The sequence below is a fragment of the Acomys russatus genome, chromosome 19 (genome assembly GCF_903995435.1).
Source record: "Acomys russatus chromosome 19, mAcoRus1.1, whole genome shotgun sequence".
Classification (NCBI taxonomy): domain Eukaryota; kingdom Metazoa; phylum Chordata; class Mammalia; order Rodentia; family Muridae; genus Acomys; species Acomys russatus.
Genome location: NC_067155.1, coordinates 5,277,432 through 5,293,440, shown reverse-complemented (window position 1 = coordinate 5,293,440; position 16,009 = coordinate 5,277,432). Strand labels below are relative to the sequence as shown.

The following is a 16,009-nucleotide window of genomic DNA, read 5'->3' as shown; positions in this document are numbered from 1 at the left end:
TAATACAGTCATGAAATAGTACCTGGCATGGTTGTAATGGTGAAAGTTATTAGCCAAAATTACTCAAATTATACTACCCTCCCTACAGATGATTTAGTCAAATGGTTATTTATTTAGTGTTGACTCAATACAAATGGCACACAGGTAGTTTTTTCACTTGGTATCATGTCACCTTATATAATGAAATGAAAGTTCTTAGAGCACATTCGTGGTGTTTTTAATAGCTCAGTATTTAAGTCCCTTGCCACTAGGCAGATGGTCTTTTATCCTCATGATCCAACTCCTAGATTATGTCTTTGAGAAGGTGACCAACTTCTTGAAGATGTATATTGATATCAATGAAATAAAACATAAAACATGTTGCAAAGTACTTAAAGAAATTATAATGAAATCCCTACCCAGCACCCAAATGGCAGCCCTCGATCATTTTACTGGCAGATCATGGGACTGGACTCTCTTTTCTAGTCTCTGTGATCACTGTAAGCATATTATAAAACAGCCTTATACAGGAAATGAAAATAAAATATTTATTTCAAAAAGAAATCTAATCTTTATAACCTGTGTCCAGGGATATTTATAAAACAGACAAACAAATAATGATTAAGCAAGCAAGCAAACAAAAAAGTTGTTTGGTAGTTCTTAGTGAAATGCTGCTGTTTAATATCCATGTTTTCCTTCGATAGAAATATGACAACTGCAGAGAGTTTTTATCATCATAGTCATCTAAAATTCAAACATGCTAAAGAGACTATTTTATCCTCTTGTCAATCGTTCAACTGTGTCTCTTATGGTAGATTTAACATTGAAGGTTATTATGCAGTATGCATAAACAGAGTCCCAGTCATCTCTTCCCAAATATCTCTTTAGGTAGGTTCTTAGTCTGGGGTCTTAACTGTACATCAATACGCAGCTTCCTTAGGCAGAGTCATTAAAATATTTTCCTCTAATTTTAAATATTATGCATTATCAGTTATTTGTGTGTGAGTGTGTTAGTGTGTGTCTGTGTCTGTGTGTGTGTGTGCACATGTGCACGTGTCTTTGTGTCTTGTTTTGTGCACAAATGAGTTCAAGTAACCATATACCGCAGAAAAGGGCATCTTATGCTTTGGAACTATTGTTACACAGGGTTGTTAATATCATTTTTTCAGAGCTGAGTAATGAATCAGGTCTTATTCAAGAGTAGGACATGCCATTAATTCCTGACATGTCAATCCATCTTCTTCAGTATTCTCTCTGTTTATCAAGCCATCACTGTCTCTTCTAAGTTCTAATATTCTAAACTCTTGGATAATATCAGGATTCACTTGGATTACCCCAGCAAGTAGGAATATTGTTTTACCATCATGTGAAAACAGGACTACACTCTCCCACAAACATCTGCAAATTTTTAATCACATTTCAACAGGTTTCAAACTCATTCACTCAGATATTAAAAGAAGAACTTTGATTTTATTTTGAATGTTTTTTTTTATTTTAGAGAAGAAAAGGACATTTACACTTTACACCACACTATGCCTGAATAGTGACAAACTGTGATATAAGTGGATGAGAGCAAGATTACTGTGATGATGCAGACAACTGTAGTAGCCATGACTGCTATAACACCATTAGAGGAAACAGTGATAATCATTCTAAAATCAGATAAAACTTGTACTATTGCTCAATATTGGTTGTTCATGTGCAAACGTTATGGTTGTTGGTTAGAATTAATTTACTAGTCAGAATACCTGGCCCAACTCAAGACCCAACACATGGAAGACAGCCATCCATCAACACTAATAGTGATACTCTGCTCTTTTGCAGACAGGAGCCTAGATGAGTTATCCTCTGAAATGCTTCACCTATCAGTAATTCAAAACAAATGCTGAGATGCACAGCCAAACATGGAGTGATACATAAAGAGTCTTGTAGAACAGTGACGTGAAAGAGAAAAGGGCTTTCAGGTCACAAGAGCTCCTAGAGAAGATCAACAAAAACAGCTAACCAGGGCCCAGAGGGGCTTAGTGAGACTGAAGCAACAACCATGGACTATGTATGATCTTGACCTAGGTCACCTACAAAGATGTAGATGATGGGAAACACATATTTCATGTAGGTCCTCTAGTTAGAGGCCTGGGAGCTGTCCCTGACATGGACACTGTTGCCACGCTTTTGATAAATTCCTCTTTGTGGAACTATTTTCCTATGCCATAGGTGAAAAGGACATGCTCAGTCATGATCTAATTTGGTGAGCTGGATGGATGAGAAGGGGATTTTTATTTATCTGAGAAATAGCAAAGAGGTGATGGGAGAGAGGGAGGAAGGGTGGAATTGGAAGGAGAGAAGATGGTTTACATCCAGAATGTAAAGTGAATCAATCAATTAATTTCAAAAATGGATATGTGAGCTACCCCTTTAGGAGTATGATTTCTCCCTGATCTTTGGAAGAGCATTTGTGTGTGGCTTGAATGCAATTATGTAGCACTTGGAACAAAGATGCACCCCAGCATCCCTGCACTGGAAGACAAGATGGAAAAAATCTCCACAGCCACTATGACCTTGCCCTTGGTGCTTTGGTAGACGGTCAGGAAAGTGATCCACAGAGTGCAAAACACCAGTATGCTGAATGTGAAGAACTTGGCTTCATTGAATACGTCAGGCAGGTTTCTGGCCAAGAAAGCCACAGTTAAGCTTCCCAGGGCCAGGCAGTATAAGTATCCTAGGACACAGCAAAAGGCTGTAACTGAACCCTTATGACAGACAATGTTGATGTGGCCATGCTCAGAGTGTGCATCAGTATCAACAGAGAGAGGAGATGCTCCTAGGCAAACTGAAAAGAGAATAATTTGGATAAGTGTACAGAGAGGAATGATGTAGTTAAGTGTTCCTGAAACCAGAATGTACCTCATCCTTCTTGCAGAAGTTGTGACTTTGAAAGCCAGAACCACTGTGATGATTTTGGCCAACACAGTGGAAATTGCCACAGTGAATACAATTCCAAATGTGATTTGCTGCAAGATGCAGATGACAGAGTTTGGATGGCCAATGAAGAGAAAGGGGTAGAGGAAACAGAACATGAGTGACATGAGTAAGATGTAGCTGAGAGCATGGTTATTTGCTTTCACAAATGCTGTGTCATTGTGCTTTAGAAATACCCCAAGAACCAGAGCTGTAAAGGCAGAGAAGCACAAGGCCATTAAGGCAAGAGCCATTCCTAAGTGGTCTTCATAGCTCAAAAACATCACAACGTTGTGGATACAGTGATTTTGCTCTATGTTGGCATACTGGCCCTCTGGACACATCACACACAGCTCCATATCTGAATGACAAAGGAGAGATTTGTTATTGCAGCTTCAACAGTTTATGGACAGGACATTTCAATATGTCTGTTGAAGATGATTTGTAATACCTCCATTTTATTGCTGATATTTTAATTGAAGGACATTGCTGTATAGCAAAGTTTATATTGATTAATTCTTATCTTCTCTGAGAACAAAACCAAACCATCAATTTTCTATTTAACTGTGTTGATAAGAACATTTCCCATATTTTCATAAAGCACAGATTTCTTACATTATTTGGAATGCTATCATGAGACGACTTATATGGTAAATTCATAAAATAAAACATTAACCACATAATGGTTGAGTATGTTTTAAAACCATCAACCCCATACCTTCATTGCCTCATGAGTTCATTGAGTATTTAAATAATGCTGTCTTTAAGAGAGATGGAGACTCTTTTCTCCTTGGGCAAGACCTATCATAGCTTTTCTTGTCCCAATTCACCAACCTGAACATATTGTTATATAAACAATAGTAAAAGAAATTAATGGGGTTATGGTGTGTGTGTGTGTGTGTGTGTGTGTGTGTGTGTGTGTGTGTGTGTTTCTATATGAAAGAAACAGGTGAGCTCATAAATTTGGAAATAATTTAATTTATATGGGAGAAGTAGGAATATGAGTGTGAGAAGTAAAATTTATATAAACGTAATATTAATGATTGATAATTATAAAAATAATTAATATGTCTTTATTTATGTTGTCACCTCGCAGCATAAAGAAGAACTCCTCAATCTAGTTCGTGAAAAGCACTAGGTGTCTACTGAAGTTAGATACCTCTACAAACTGAGCACTACAAAGCCCTTTGTCTTGACCCCATCTTCATGTGAAACATCCTGCGCATTCCTAGTTTCCGAATACCAAACTGTAAGATACACAGACTCTGAGTATACTCTGTGATAAAATATATACTGATAAACATCATGAATAGAATGAAATAAGTACCAATAATCAAGAGATTTAACCTAGATTTTTTTGTGTGTAGAGCAATATACCGCATTCACAACATTCTTTTCCCAAATGGCATGCTCAGGAAACTTGATAAGAATTGTGTCGATTCACTTGATAATTTCAGAGACTTATGGTGTGCTTCTAGTTTTAAAAATCTTTTTATGTAAAACAATAGACTTCTGGACAACTGTAATTTGTTAATTTGCTTGAACAGCTAGAAAGTTGACTTAACAATGAAGAGACTGTTCTGATGTTTCAGAAAACCTGAGTTCAGTTCCCAGAACCCAGGTGAGGTGTTTCACAACTGCCTGCCACTATAACTACAGCGTTATTAGTTGCTTCTCCCTTGAATCTGCCCTTGAGAACATATACCTTCCCAACGCACACATAACATTAATAAAGAAATAATAAATAGTTTTTGTAGTTATTGATGTAAATAGCCCTAATTCTTGTTATTTTTATGTTTAAAACAATTTTATTACAGTCTGTTTAATACTTTTGGGGTATATTGGAATGCATAAATGTCAGAATCCATTTTCTAGGAATGGTTTGACTCCTTTTGCTATAAGGTTCCTGGGGATGAAGTACAGTCATCGTTCTTAGTGGCAAAAGATTTAAATATTGAGCCATCTTACTGTCCAGAAGTATGTGTTTTTAAAACTTCAATTTCATTGCAGATTATGAAGGCAACGGGTGAGAAAAACTATTCATTGGCCATTTGTATCTGGCCAAGCATAAACATATATTCACTTGACTAACGGAGCTCTGTAGGTGGCAATAAAACTTTAATAGTTGTTACTAATTGTTTTCAATACAAAAGCACTCTAATTTATTATTTCATGAAATTATCAATTGGGTGCTGTATATAAAATATTTTTATAAGACCCGTTATATTTCGTAGATTATATGTCAACACTTACCCCTACTTTACTAGAAACAAATGACATCAGACACTTGAAAATGGGCTTCTAGATATTATATGAATTCTGTCTCTTACATATCAATTTCTGATAATTTTATAAGTAGTTTTTTTAACCTCTACACTAATTTTCTTAAGGATACAGATTTGGTTTCCCCACCACATTATACAGTACAGACAGTATTTTGGCCTATCTGTATTGCATGGTGCTATGAACATACATGGTGTGCATAGACATATGTAGGGAGACATACATATGTTCAAAAAGAATATGTGCATATTTGGAAGATTAATGACTGAAATGTTTCCTACATGTAGTTGTAGAGATTAATCACAAGGAAATATATTGTGTAGAATTGCTCACACTGAAGTTTGATTATGAAAATTATTTCTTTGAGAAAATGTCATATGACATAATTTTCAATGGATCAAAATGTAGGTCTAGGCATAAGGTGTTGTTAATGTTTGTACTCCTATAAAGACTAATGGAGGAAATTGTATATTTTACTTTTGCAGTTGCTTTTTAGACTCCCTCAGCATTTTGTGGTGTCTGTGTGTGTGGAGAGGACTATCATTGTGAAGGCTTTACCACAGCAGCACACACTCACTTGTTCCATTAGAAATTTCATTTTCTGGGCAGTGGATACAAATAAAGCAGCAGGCTGACATTTCCTCCTGCCCGAATTGTCTGAATCCCAGACCACAATCAGTAGTGCATACAGAGGGTAGCATCTGAGAAAGCAATATACATGTTAATATCAGGAGTTTTATCTACTTCTGCCACAACTATATTATATTAACATGTTAATATATTAATAAGATTATTTAATACACAGAAACTGAGGGACCACATTTCATTTAGTACATTGTAAAATGCCAAACATATGAATCTATTTAAGCAAATGGATGAAATGTTGAAATTATTACCAAATCTTTGCAATCCAAGAAAAGAGTACTTTTAGTTTACTTTGTGCAAACAGGACAGAAATTGTAACCTGGTTTTCTAGTCAATTTTCATCTAGCTGACAGAAAATACAGTAAAATGACAGGATTAGGGGAACCTTAATTGAGGAATTCTCTCTAACAGACTAGCCTCTTTTCATATCTGTGAGGCATTCATATCTGTGTATGCATTGGAGGCATGCCTAGTTTCCTACTGAAAATACTGTCCCTAGGCAATTATGTATGAGAAATCAAACAGAGCAAGCCAGTAAGCAATGCTCCTTCAAGGGTCTAAGCTCTAGTTTCAGTCTCCAAATTCCTTCCTTATCTTCCCTTGACTGTAGTCTGTGAGCCAAATCGATTATTTTTCCTCATTTTAACATGGTCAATGCTTAATCAAAGCAGTGGTTTTACAAATTATGAGTAAAGCAAATCTGAAACAGATGAGCTATCTACTCAAACCTCAGATAACAAACATATCTTCCAATAAATTAAGACTGCAAATATGACAAACTCAGTGTAAAGATAGTAAGAGTGTGTGAAAATACAGACCCTGGTATATTGCTAGTGACAAGGTGCTGAGTTGATGTGTAGGAAGCTAGAATTTGAATTGTTTCCTGAAATGAGAAGACATTACAGAGCCTGTGAGTACTGGGAGGGGCTGAGTAAAACTTAGTTTGTGTAAATTTAATTGAATGACTTCTTAAGTTAAAAGAAAAATTTATTTTTATTACACCGGACCTGATGATGGTACTGTATACGCTTCATCAGACATTTGCTTATTTTTGCAAATTCATTTTGAATCCTTAATTCAGTATTAAGATCTATGTGAGAACCACACTGTCACTCATGCACAGTCTAATCTCATATTCTTCCCTGACACAGTTAACTAAAACACTTCTTGTGGAAGAGAAAAGGGTCTCACTATGTAGTAATGGAATACCTCATCTCCCTATGTAGAACAGGGAATGTTTCCCTTTCCCTTTTTGCATATATTTTTGTGGGGACCACTATTTAGCCATGAAAAATTCAGCCATGTTAGAAATTCTGTACTTAGGCTGCGGGCTGTTACCTTTGACTTGTTAACCCTTACTAGAGGAGGTCTTGATTTCTAGGCTATCTTTGGATTATCTGACTTTGGAAGAAATAAGGAGGTCCTTACAGGGAAATACCCAGAGGATTAAGCAAGTTCTTACAGGGAGCTATTCAGGAGATTGTATTCTTGCCTTGGGGCAAGAGAAAGTGGGATCCTGTTGACCTTGCTATATAAAGTCTTACTCCTCAGCATTAAAGAGAGTCTTGATCAGAAATTTCCAGACTTGTCTCAATTTTCTTGCATCTCTCTCCCCATTTTCAATCCCCACTCACTCTTTCAGGTGAACCCTGGTTCGATTTGTTTCGTGGGCCAGGACATATTTTCACATTTATTTTGGCACTTGGTAAGATTTTAATGACAATTTTGAAGAAGAGTGGAGACAGTGCATATTGCTGTTTAATTGCTGTTCAATTTTTAAGACTCTTCAAGATCTCTTTCAAAGGTTCTCCATAAGTGAGAAAATCACTATAGAGTAATAAGAATGGTACCCCCAGAATAATGCTTATTTTATAGAAATAATATCTATGAATCTTCAAACGTGGTTTTATATTCACATTAAAAACAAAACACGTTCTAATAAAATAAAAAACTGTATACATTGCATGATTAAATTCATTAAGGAATTAATAATAATATCACATCAAAAGAGCAAAAAAACATGTTATAGGAGGCTAGAAATAGGTTCCTTATGTCACTGTTTATTTCATTTCACTAAGTTACAAGAAAGCATAAATGCAAATTAGTACAGTTATGTCAAATTTACCAGTCTACTTCCTGAGGCCCACTCTAACATGTCTTCAGATAAATGGAGCTGTTGTCCATGTGGAAAATAAGGGCTAAACTTTCCTATCTTCACCTTAAGTCCAACACCATGTGGGGAATTTCTAATGTGATAGATGTCACACTCTTTCTGGTTCATATTCACTTTGTCACCACCAGGATTAGTGAAGTGCCTCTTTCTCAGCAAGGAGTGCATCTGAAAGACAGGAAGAATTCTAGAGTCAATAAACCCTTCCTTGATGTGAGAAAACATATTCTGATTTCATCTGAAAGGCAATTTGTTAAAGTTATCTGGATGGAAATCTGGATAAGAGTGAAATGATATATTAACTTATCATAACATTGGCTGAATTTAATTACCTTAAAGGAACCTAAAAACCAAAAGCTTAGACATACAGGTATACATCAAACAAAGATGTACACACACAAATATGTGCATACAGAGACCTACATCCATACATAGATGCACATATAATATATCAACACACATTTACTTACACACACATCAACATAATGACTGAACAGAGATATGAACATATGGACACAAACATACACACAAGTACAGAAATGCACAAAACACATACATAGGCACACACATGCATGCCCCGACATATAAACACAAAAAGATAAAATGGAATACAAACACCTACACAGATATATTGACTCATACACAGATTCATGCTCACAACATTCAAAGACAAACACACACACACACAGCAACACAGATATACATATGTGCACTTGAGTACACAGAAACCCACAAAACATAGAGTGAGGAATATGCAAACACATGCACTGACATATACCCTCAGAAAATACACAAAGACAAAAAAACAGGCACTGACATACAGTCCAATTTATGTTAACTTTTAAAGACAGACACACAATCAGTTGGCCAGAAACACAGACATGCATGCACAGAAACACACATATATATGTGCGTATATATCTGTGTATATATGTGTGTGTGTGTGTGTGTGTGTTTGTGTATATAAATGTACAGTGACAAACACATTCAAGCACATGAACATACATGTATGTACTGAATTGATTCACAGCAGTATTTTCTGTATAATTACACTCAGCCTGTGAGGAAGGTCCTCAGAGACTAAAGTTTAGACAGAATCAATTGATAAACCTTGAGAAATGCATCCTAGTACTTATTACCTCAAATTTTACAGTTAATGAAAAAACACTCATCTTCTCATCATTTATAGCATTAATGAGGAAGTTCCAATTATGTCTACAGTATTAGAACAGGTGTGATTATATGGAGGTGCTCTATTACAAAATCACTAACTTTCATTAATAGTGTCTCCCACTTCAGTGCCTTTATATTGGAGATATATACAAATCTCTAGACTTACTTTGTCAGGATCAAACAGTTTAGAATCATAGTTTTTTTGGGGGGAATATTTCCTAATCCATTTCCACTCAATTGGGACACCTGAGAGATTCCTAAAACTGTATTATTTACTAATAAATTAATAAAAAATGTAAAAAAAAGAAGAGGCAGGCAGAGTTAAAAAAAAACTGTATTATTTACACAATAATCATCCAAGCAGAAACACTACCTTCAAGCAGTGGTAATCTGGTTCTTTACCCTTGTCAATTAGCTGATTGTTTACTAGGTGAAGAAGCATATCATGAACAACATGGGCCACAACATACACAGCATTGTATATTTCATAATTGCTCTCACTAAAGGCCATATCAAAAGTCTGTGCCATTAGCCATTCCGATGAGGCATTGGATGAGCAGTTCTCCATTGTCCTACAGTTAGATGCTGAGGCTTCACAGTTAAAATCCATCCACTCCTGTCTTGCAAGATATTTATCAGAGTATTTTAGAGGGATCAATGTCTGCACAAAATTTTTGAAACCAGAAATCTTGCCATGGTAGTGTGCAAAAGCAAGGATCCCATGGAATGAGTCAAGTGTGGAGTCTCCCTTTCCTGTAGTAACATCCCACTGTGAGGTGGTGATCCATATTCTCTGTATCCCTTCAGATTCCCAACTTCTAAAACTCAAAGCTAGAGTACTGTCTGAGTTGCCATAAATGATAACAACATTTGTGGACGATGTCACGATTTGGTTGTAATACACTTCAGCTCTTGCCATGTATAACTGCATATTGACAGGGATTACACTCATGAAAGCAAAGCATATTCCATTTTTTTCCATCTCTCTTCTCAAATATGAGAGAAATTGGATGCCCTGATCATTGTCTGTGATGGCTAGACCAACCCAGTTCCAGCTGAAGTAAAGTAAGAAGGAGACCATAGCCAAGGCAAGAGATGTATCCTCATGGGCCATCTGATGCAGGCATGGAAATTGTACATGGTCATTCAGGAAAGGATGAAAAGTGCCATAAGTAAGCTGAAATACCTAGGACACAGGGAGCAGCATGAGGTAGGATGCCCTCTTAAAACTTGTAAACATATACCTATCTGTAATAGTTCTATAAATCCCCCTTACCTATTACTTCTCTCTTTATATCTATTTCATACAAATAAATATATGATCCCCATCAAGTCTCTGAATAAAACCATTTAACTGCATACATTGACATAAGGGCAGTAAGACCAATCTCCTACTTACACCCTTCTTAACCCCTTGTTAATGCCAAGAACAGAGACACAATTTCATTAATTTTCACCACACAAAAATCTCACCTTACGATATTTGAAGCTGGAAAAATATGTGTGAAATATGATAGATGTTTCCCAGTTTGGTCCTGTAAGCACTATTGTACATTTTACCTCTTTGCCACAGTCATAATTAGGAAAAATAATATGACTTTCTTCAAAAAAAATGAATGATATTATATAATTTTGACATGCTTAGACAGTGTGGTAATTTAAAGATTAAAGACGTATTTGGTAGAAGATCAGGGTTTCTGTTGACTTCATCCATTGAGAAAGCCAAGGCCATAGCAAACTTTTTGTTTTCATCTTCTGTTCTATAAAAGGGTACAATATTCATTATAGACAAAGGTCTACACAGGATCATTTGAAAACAATACAATGGCTATACAGTGCTTGATTAAATTGTCTGCACCTCTAAAGTTTGAAGAAAACATCCATTGCAATGAGGTTGGTATGACATAAGAATCTGAAATCTTGGAAAAGGTATACATGTTTATGTGAGTTCATCTCACCAAAATAAGCATTTTCCAGAGAAGGCATTATCCACTTGTGGTTGTTGAGTGCTTGTTCAGAAGGTAAAGATAAGGCAACACTTTGTTCAAACTTCAAATCTGATCAGGTATTCATTTTTTAATTATTCAGAAATGTCAAAAATACACATCATGTGTGAATCCCTGAGTTTCTCATATTTCCTTATTAAATTAACTGAACTATGGTGCCTCACATTTGACCATGTCCCCTGGAGGGGGAGACCTGGTGGCACTCAGAGGAAGGACAGCAGGTAGCCAAGAAGAGACTTGATACCCTATGAGCACATACAGGGGGAGGAAATCCCCCTCAGGAACAGTCATAGGGGAGGGGAATAATGGGAAAATGGGAGAGGGAAGAATGGGAGGATACAAGGGATGGGATAAACATTGAGATGTAACAATAATAAATTAATAAAAAAAGAAAAGAAAAAAAGAAATTAACTGAATTGGCTGAGGTAGTGAGTGAACAACTGATGAATGAATGGACAGTATGTTTCTTGGGCCACATGTGGCTCCTGTACTAAAAATTGATTATAATTAGTGGCCATATATTAAACATATTCCATCACATCCATCTTCATATTTTTCTTAATCCTGTAGATTATTTTTGAAGGCAGAACATCTTTTTAATAACTTCACACACCACAGATACACTTTAAAAAAGATGTATGTTTGACTTTTGAAATCAATCAGTCCCTTTCACAGAAAACTCAATATCCAGCAGTACAATACCTGGGGATAACCCATGGACACTTGCTCAACTATGGTCATATCTGCTTTATTCATAACAGCCAGAATCCATATATATAAATATATCAAACAAGAATGGATAATAAAACTGTGCTACATTTATTCAGTGAAATACTACTTAGATACTAAAACCAATAAAATCACAAAATTTACAGGTTGTTAGTTGTAACTAGAAAAGATCATCCTAAGTGGTAATCCGACCAAGAAAGACACACATGATATGTATTTATTTAGCCATATAGTACAGGATAAACTTACTAGAATTCACAGACCCAAAGAAAATAAGTAAGAAGGAGGAGCCAAGAGATAATGCCTAATTCTCACTCAGAAGTAGAAATGGAATAGAGAGCCAAGAAAGTTGAAGATAGGGTTCAAGGTAGGAGAGAGAGCACAGAGAGAAATGAAGGTGGATGTCAGACTTGGGACAGCTGTTGCAGAAGGACAGATGGCCTCAAGGGAAGGGAGAAAGTGGGTGTAGACATCTGTCTGTCAAGATGGAGAACTAAGATAGGGTAGTTTCTGGGATAACATGGAAGGTGACTCTAGCTGAGATTCCTAGTAGAGGGTCATGGGACTTAAAGGACATCCTCTAACTAGATAGAACTCCTAGTTGATGGAGGAAGACAGCAATCTCCACACAATAACTTTGATGCCAATTTTACCCTTCCTCCAAGACATGCAGTGATAAATATGGAGCAGAAATTGAGGGACTGTCCATCCAATGCCGACTCAAAACTGAGACACAGCCATCAGTGAATCAAAACAGATGCTGAGAATCACAGCTAAATGTTGGTCGAAGTCTTGTGGAAAAGCAAGGGAGGGTAAAAATAAAAGGACCAAGGAGTGACATGAGCTCCACAAGGAAAACAACAGTGTCAACTCATGAGGGAAACAAAATGTCTTGTGGAGACTGACTCACCAACCAAGAACCATGCATAGGCTGGACCTAGGACCCATAAACAGATGTAACAAGGGGCCAGCTCAGGCTTCATGTTAGTCCCCTAGTATGGGTAATCTGGGCTGCATCTGACATGAACTCTCTTGCCTATTTTCTAACTCTTTCCACTGGTGGAGCTTCATTGTCAGGCCACAGGGGATGAGGACACATTGAGTCCTGATGTGATTGATTAGTTGGGATGGGTTGGTAGTGCGGCTTCCTTCTCTGAAGAACAGACATTGATATAAAGTGGAGGGAGGGAGAGTGGGACCAAGAGTAGAGGAGGTAGGGGTCTCTGATTGGAGGTAAAATAAATGAATAAATATATAGATTAATTAAAAAGATGTATGTGTGTATGAATCCCTGTGAATAAACATTAGCAATGCTCATTTATGCCATAGTAATGTAACTGATCCCATGGCTTTGAATGAGGTTTTGCTCTAGCCTACGTCTTCAAATCCACAGGAATAAACCTTCTCCAGACATGCATGCACAGATTAAGTATGTGCACAAATATCCCAGGATCATTAACTTACTTTATTTATAAAAAACTCATATGTGGTTCACATTTGACAAATAGTGCAATATATTTTATCTTATCAAAAACATATTTTGACCATACTTCCCGTTACACTATCAGAACACTAGCATCCTACTGAGAATTAGATCCATCTGAAAATTACAGAAAGATTTCTTTGTGCCAACATTACATATTTGTAAAATAGAATATAAAGAGTAAAACATATAATAAATCTTTCTGATATCCCTTTAAAAAAAAGGGGCAAATATTAATTTGGAATATAATATCTTTTTTGTTTATCTTTATGGAAAGAATAATCTCTCCTGACTTTTCCTAGTAAGTTCCTATCATCTGACAAACAAACATCAGACATAACCATTCATTGTTAATGATTCATTCGATTTAAATATAATTAGTTTTCCACTTAGAAACTGTTCCTTTGTGGTATCATTGTCTACAAAGTAGCCCCTTTTAGAATAACCTTTATTACCACACAGAAAATTGCTATTGAAAATTTCAGTGCCACACAATATGATTTTGAGACTAGAATTTGTGTGACTCAAATACTAACTCATGCATGCTAAACATAAGAAACACCAGTTACTTAAGCTGTCAGAGTAGACTAGTAGTATAAAGTGCTGTGCTTGAAAAGAACTAACAGAAACCCATAAATCCAAAATGTGTACAGGAACCACATGGCAAAATATGCAATTGTACGTAGTAAATTAATGAAAGAGAAACATAAGTGGCAAGTGTGATAAAAGTGTCAGAAAATAAGCAACTTAGACATAAAAAGAAGACATATAATTTTTAAATAAATAAGAGATGAGCTGCTGGGAATCTCCTCTAATCCAATTTTCAGGCACTGTCAACTATACATGCTGCAAATGCAATTCAGTCTAGTGACAAGGAAAGTAAATTGTCACAACTATTAGTGATAGCCTAGCTTTTCAAGCATAAAATATAAAGTTTAAGCATTCCTTCTTTATGTTAAAGAGAGAGTAAAGAACTGGGATTTGTAATACAAAAAAGTCAGTAGTTGTGTAAGTATACAGGTTATGATGAAGATACAAGGGCTAGTTTAAATTCACATTAGACAGAAATCATACATACACTCTTCATGCAGGTTCAGAAGTCATAGTATTACCACATCCAGAGAATTTCAGAGAGTAATGAACATCTGTGTGAAAGCCCTCTGTACCTAAGCGTAGTCCAAACATTAGAGGCCCCAGCACAGTTACTAGTAGCTACACACTGACAGAAAAGTTATCTGTACCTTCTCAGATTGAAATTTATTGAAATAGTATGGGATAATTTTCACTGAATATTGTGCTTTGGAAACTGTCAACAGGAGGGCTAATCCTGGAGATCACGGTAAAGATTCCCATGTTAACTCCGTGTCTAGCCTTGAAATCAGGAGGCTAACTGGAAGAAACATAAAATACTGTTTACCAATTTAAAGTCATAAAATAGCATTGAGTTTATAACAGAATTCAGAGTTGTTTAATGGGGAACACATTGGAAGAACAAGACAGAGCATTCAAAGCAGTGTTGTGTCTCATCTTCACACATCTCCTGAAATACTTGTTAGGAAATCTGCATGAAAAAAAATACAAAGGCACTTACAGCATATTCAGAATGTTGCTAAAATAGTCTTTTTTCACAGGGCCTTGCACTGCGTGAAGAGCGATGACACAAGCTGTCATAAAGTTCCCATCCACTTTTTCATTCTGCCTCATTCTCCAAAAGCACCTGGAATGAATGGAACTGGCCACGAGAACAGTAATGTTCAGAAGCAAGTATAACAAATTCAAAGTGAACATCTTTGTCTTAGTGTAAACCTGTGTATTATGGATTCGGAAGCATCATGTATATCAGCCTATCAGATGGGCACCCATGGGTTCCTACTTTCTTTTATATTTCTGGACAATGGAAAGTCTACTTGCACATTCATGTTTTGTTTTCTCCCCAAGGCCCTTCCTCATACTTGGAGGAATCTTCCCTGGGGCTTGTCAGCTGAGCTCCACAGTCCACTTGATAAACATGAGTTGATAAATATATATGATGATAGGTTTGTCCCTGGTTCCATGATATCATTCATGTTTGTGGCAGAAGCTCTTTTCTTAAAATTTAGTCTCAGAACTATATTAAAAATATGTTTGTGTGAATACCACTAAAAATTATGTCACTGGATATTTTTAGATGACTCACAGTGAAACATAAGTTATTGATTCAGGAGTGACACACTGTTGAGTCTTGCTATATCCAAAATCATTCACCTACTCACAAAATGGCAAATAATTTGCATGTTGAATATTGGTTTTTAAATGTTAAACATGATCTAGTGATAATTCCAGATGTTTTTGTGACATTTTAAGTATTAAATAAGATGTATCACTCCATTAACACCTACATTATTAATGAGAAACTATGTTAAGTATTTGAGTTCTAACACATGATCTCCACCCTAGATTGACAGTTCTCACATATAAATAACTTTTGGTGAACCATTTCTTTCTTTTTTTTTTAGTTTAATTTTTTTTTATTAATTTATTCTTGTTACATCTCAATGTTTATCCCATCCCTTGTATCCTCCCATCCCCGCCCCATTTTCCCAT

At 36.1% G+C, this 16,009-nt stretch overlaps 1 pseudogene; it reads right to left on the bottom strand.

Moving 5' to 3' along the window:
* Positions 1 to 2,394: 2,394 nt before the first annotated feature.
* LOC127202994 (vomeronasal type-2 receptor 116-like) lies at positions 2,395 to 15,214 on the bottom strand (annotated as a pseudogene).
* Positions 15,215 to 16,009: the final 795 nt, after the last annotated feature.